The sequence below is a fragment of the Sciurus vulgaris genome, assembly GCF_902686455.1.
Source record: "Sciurus vulgaris genome assembly, chromosome: 1".
In the NCBI taxonomy this organism is placed as follows: domain Eukaryota; kingdom Metazoa; phylum Chordata; class Mammalia; order Rodentia; family Sciuridae; genus Sciurus; species Sciurus vulgaris.
The window spans coordinates 14,045,850-14,051,617 of record NC_136461.1 but is presented as its reverse complement, the minus strand read 5'-3'; positions in this window follow the sequence as shown (position 1 = coordinate 14,051,617).

The window sequence follows — 5,768 nt, the reverse complement described above, 5'->3', positions numbered from 1 at the left end:
CTTTGATCCCAGGCTTGCTGGACTCCAGTGCCCATGACACCATGAGTCTGCACAGAGCTGGCCTGGTTCTCCCTGGACGATGGCACAACAGCCCTGCTGCCTGCCCAGCCTCCGAGGAGTGCCTGTCCCCCTCGCTCGCCACCCCCAGGGCCTCTCTGGACTCACTGCACCCCCACCATGTTCCCTTTGTGCCACCCACAGTGGCCGTGACGGCACCCGGGGAGTGGGCACACGGCCTGCAGGCTGTGTGGGCAGTTGGCACTGAGGGTACTTGGGCACTTGTATTTTTAAACTCCAGCACTGGCCAGCCTCTGTGGCTGGTGCAGACAGGGCCATGGGCTACTGAGGGCCCCGCTGGTGTCAGGAGGAGCTCCATCTGGCCAGCCGGGAAGGTGCCCAGAGTGGAGTTAGGATTTGTGTCCCTGCGACATGGGGAGCTCCAGCAGCCTGAGGGGAGTCTAGGGGAATTCTGAGGTCATGGCTGGCAGGAGCAAACCAGGGAGGGCCTGGGAGAGGAGGAGAGAGGCTGGCGGAAGGCGGAGGAGCCGCATGGAGAGCCGAGGGCCCTTAGGAAGCCCGCAATCCGACCTACTCACTTGGAGGCAGGAAGGCCAGGTCCTGAAGCTGAGGTCCTGAGGAGGAAGGTGTCAGATCCCACTGCTGGGAAGTGGCAGAAGGAGGACACAAGCCCAGAGCTCCTGACACGCAAGATGGAGCCATTTTGGAATCATTTTCCACCCTGACCCCCAGAAGTTCTCTCCGTGGGGGGCTCTGCTCCTGGACAGGGGTTTCATCTCCCTGCAGGGAGGTGGAGGTGGCGGCGGCGGAGGCCTCTCTGCCCACTGCGGGCCTCCGTGCTGAAGGAGCTGGGGGATTTCCTAATGGAGGCTCTCCTTGGAGGAGAGGCAGGAGTCCGGGGATGTGCCCGGGCATGCAGAGAACTAAGAAAGCCCATCGGGCCTCCTGGCCGCCTCTCTTCCTCCCTCTGACACTCTGCATCTGCCAGCTTCCCTGCACTGACCCCTGGCACTGGAGGGGCCCTCCTGCCTCATACATAGCGGAAAATGGGGCCCTGAGGCACCTGGGAGGGGAACAGCAGGAAAGTGGAGGACAGGCCACCAGAAGCCCTGGCCCTGCTCCTGGCCTGGAGGCTCAGCGACTGTACAATTTGTCACAGCATTTCTGGGGCCTCGGTTTCTTCATTCCTCACACAAGGACAACCGTTAGCATTTATCAAGTGCTGATTCTATGCCAGTCACTGGGAAAAAACCCCTTTTGTACCCAAGTTTAACTTTACGATGATCCATTTCTTTGGATGAGGAAACAGGTTCAGAGAGATGAAATGTCACTCAGATGATAAGTGGCAGAAGCTGGCTCTGTGTTCAGAACCCAGGTGCTTAGCCAGTACCCCTGGGGCACCAGGCTGTGGCAGTGAAAGGTAAGTAGTGAGGAAGGGCCTTGGGGATGCGGGTCAGAGAACGCGTGACCAGATGTCATGAGCCCCTTCTCTGGCCTCTCCCTGATTCTTCCTGCCACCAGCGCTAGCCTTGAGAACAGACATGATCACCCCACTCCCAATTCAAAATCCTTCCGCCGCTCTCACTGCCCCTGGGGAGAGTCCAAACTGCGCTGCTTAGGTTCAGGGTCTCTTGTCACCCAGCCCTTCACCTCCTGTCCGCGGGCCTTGGACTCTGGCCACACCCCTCCGGGGTCAGGTTTCTCTCCTGCCCCATCCTAAGCTCCGGCAGTCCCCTCCGCCGTTTTCACCTTGTCCTCAAGCTCCTGGTCTTCCCTTGCGACCGGCCCATGTCATTTCTTCTGTGAAGCCTTCTCTGCCTGCACCTGGGGGAATGCCACTCCCTCTTGACGTTCCCACCACCCTGAGGGGGACTCTGGTTGCCGTGTTTTGAGTTTGAGGATGTGGCCGTTTTCCCAGCCCACCTGAGCCTGCCGGAAGTCCTGGAGGAAAGGAAGCTCCTCCAGCCCCAGGACCTGCCGTGGCGAGCATTGTGGCTGGGTGGCTGGGTCAAGAGCGGATCCGAGCTGCAGAAGACGGTAGATCAGAAAGTTCTTGGGTCAAGGTCCGGGCCCAGGTTCTGGAAGAGCTCCACCTGTATCCCCTCACGAGATTTGAGAGCTAATGCCCACAGTTGGCCAGACCTGGAATTGAGCTGGTGATCTTGAGCTTTGTTACTTCGTCTGAGTCCGGTTCCTTGTTTCTGAAGTGGGATAACAACATGGCTGGTAAGAGGATTTGGTAAGAGTGCAGAAAAACTCCCACAACAGAGCCTAATGTGCAATAAGGTAGGTGCGGAGTGAAGGTTTCTTCCTTCCTCTTGGCATTATCTCCATCAAGATCACCTCCATCACTGCCACCACCACCATTAGCTTCGCCACCACAGCCACCACCTCCACCACCTCCACCACCACCTTTCCTTGGTCTCTCTTCTTCTTTTTTTTTTGGCGGTACTGGGGATCGAACTCAGGGCCTTGTGCTTGCGAGGCAAGCACTCTACCAGCTGAGCTATCTCCCCAGCAGGTCTCTCTTCTTTCCAAGATTCCCTACCCCTGTCCTGGAGAGTCTGCATCTATGAGGTGACAGCTAGGTACCAGGAACTTGAGTCACTTTCTTCCATTTCATTTTTACCCTGTCCTGTTCCTTGTATCTCTGGTCACCTTGTCATCTCATCCTTCTTCCTGCTGGCTCTCTGAATTGGGAATAATAATTCCTATGTTGGTTTTTTAAGGGTGAAGTCTGGCGAGGATCCAAGGAGAGAATTATGGGTTCCTTCATTCCTTTTTAAAAATTTGTTCTTCTTAGATATACATGACAGTAGAGTCTATTTTGACTTTATTATACATACCTGGAGTATAACTTATTCTAATTAGGATCTTTTTTTTTTTTTTGTGCCAGGGATTGAACCCAGGGCACTTATCCACTGAGCCACATCCCGTCCTTTTTCTTATTTTTTAAATTTTGAGAGAGGGTCTCACTAGGTTGCTTATAGCCTTACTAAGTGGCTGAGGCTAGTTTTGAACCTGTAATCCTCCTGCCTCAGCCTCCTGAGTCGCTGGGATTAACAGGCGTGCGCCATGGCACCTGGCTTCCTTCATTCTGACTCTGAATTGAGCACCTATTCTGTGCCATTGTGTGCGGACCTGGGGAGCCAAAGTCTGATTTTTATCTCTTAGAGTAACTGAGACACTTCCTACTTCTCTGGCATTTGTCTTTGGAGTGATAAGGGGTAGGACCCATCTTCTATCCCACAGAGCTGGGCACAGAACAGCTCTCAGAGCACATTTATGGGGTGGAACAAGACTGAGCTAAACGAGAATAAACACCGCTCTGTGACTCTCTGACTTAAGGCGAGGGCTGGGAACCTCAGCCTGGCCCTTTCCCACTGGCCCACCCAGCCTCTCTGCTCAGCGCCTTAGGCCAGAGCTCCTGTCTACACCTTAGCTTCTGCTCTGAGGTCGAGTTGACAAGTAGATCCAAAAATGGCTTGAGAGGGGGCTGCGGAGATAGCTCAGTCGGTAGAGTGCTTGCCTTGTAAGCACAAGGCCCTGGGTTCGATCCCCAGCACCCCCCCCCCCCCAAATAAAAAATGGCTTGAGAGAGTAGGACAAAGAGTTTTTAAAGTAGATGGGTGACAAAGGACTTAAGATCAGCTTCCTATAGTGACACAGCAATCAGTGTTCATAGTAGCTCAATTCACGATAGCTAAGCTGTGGAACCAACCTAGGTGCCCTTCAACAGATGAATGGATAAAGGAAATGTGGTGCATATTACACAATGGAATACTACTCAGTCATAAAGAAGAATGAAATGATGGCGTTTGCAGGTGAATGGATGGAACTGGAGAATATCATGCTTAATGAAATGAGCCAGTTCCAAAAAACCAAAGGAGGAATGGTCTCTCTGGTAAGGGGATGCTGATTCACCATGGGGGGCGGGGGGCGGGGGGCAGGGGAGGGAGGAGTGGAGGGTCACCGAATTGGATGGGGGGGGATGGGAGGGGGTGAGAATGGGAAAGACAGTAGAATGAATGGGACATCACTTTCCTACACTCGTGTATGAATATGCGACCAGTGTACCTCCACGTCACGTGCCGCACCGGTGCACCTCCACGTCATGTACCACAAGAATGGCAGTGACGCTCCAGGTATGTGTGATATGTCAAAATACATTCTACTGTCACGTACAACTAAAAAGACGAAAAAAGAAAATGAAAAAGAAAGAAAAGAACCTCAAGGGCATTATGAGAATTTTTTTTTTCTTCAATAGGCCCCAAGGGTTGGGATGAGGTTCCTGGGGCCTGGGCTGTGGCCTTTGAGGTTTGGGGATCTCAGACTCTCCACTGGGTCTCCATTGGCACCGCCCTGGCTGGGAGGAGCTGAGGTGGCTCCTTACTGCTCCCCACACAGCCTCCGTGGACGGCAGAGCTGGAGGGGCTCCCAGACTGCTGGACGGTGGTCGGAGTCTTGCTTTCCACCTGGTCTCCTCTCACAGCACCACAGCAGGCAGGGCAGGGCTGCCGCGTCAGCATGGGTGGGGGACGTCCACCATCCCCACGGACACCGCAGCCACCATGAGAGGGGTGGTGGGCTGTATTCGCCTGGCAGCATGAAAGTCCTGCTCTCTACTGGGTCTTCTCTGGGGGATGGATGGACTGGAGAGATTCCTCCTCACCATCTGGTGAGGATGACACGCTAGGCTTCCCGCTTGACTTTTGCAGGTGGGGTTGGGAGGGGGTGACATCCTTTCCTCAGTGTTTGACCGAAGTGGGATAGCTGTTAGCGATTTCCAAGAACGAGTGTCCTGCTCTTTCCTGGTCCTTGGGGATTAAAACGAAACAAAATAAAATAAAATAAAAAAAAAACCAAAGAAACCAAAAACCTGCTTTTTTTTTTTTTTAAATATCCTTTTTAGTTCTACATGACAGCAGAGTGTATTTTGACACATCATACATACACGGAGTGTAACTTCCCATTCTTGCGGGCGTGGAGGTACACTGGTCATGTATTCATGTATAAGCACAGGAAAGTGATGTCTGATTCATTCTACTGTCTTTCAAAAATCTGCTTCTGATGGCATTCTGGGATATAGGAGACAAACAGAAAACTCCAGGAGCTTACGCTGTGCAACCTTCAGGTCCTGAGGGTCCCAGCAATAGCTCTACCTTTCCGAGCCTACTTATGCTTGTTTTAGATACAATGTCCAAGATGTGGATCTGCACTTAGCATCAGCAAGAATAGGGGAAAGTGCGTCTGGCCATCTTGGTGCAGTACCCATGCACCCAAGTACCCATGTGCCCATCCACCCAGGGTTGAGGCCAGATTGTGCAGGTTTTCATGCCTGGGGGTTAGAAGATGGAGGCAAGAGAGTCATCTGTCCATTAATTAGTCCATGCACGTACCTGTCTACCACCTACTCACTCATCCTCCTCCCTCCCACCCACATGCCCACCCATCCCTGCATCTACCCATTGGCTCACCTCTGTTTTCTATCTTCCTGTCCACTCACCCACCTGTCCTCTCGTCCACCCATCTTCCCATGTATCCATCCATTGGCCCACCCACTCCTCCGTCCATGACGTTGGAGCCATGTTGAACATGGCTGCTGAACGCCAGCCTCAGAAAGTTAGACTGAAATCTTAAATCCGAGACAGCTGCCAAGGAGGGGACGTTACTTGGATGAACAACTCAGGTGCATGCTGGAAGTCAGCCAGAACCGAAGCAGGAATAGTCTGCAGGTCCTGGAGCGAGTG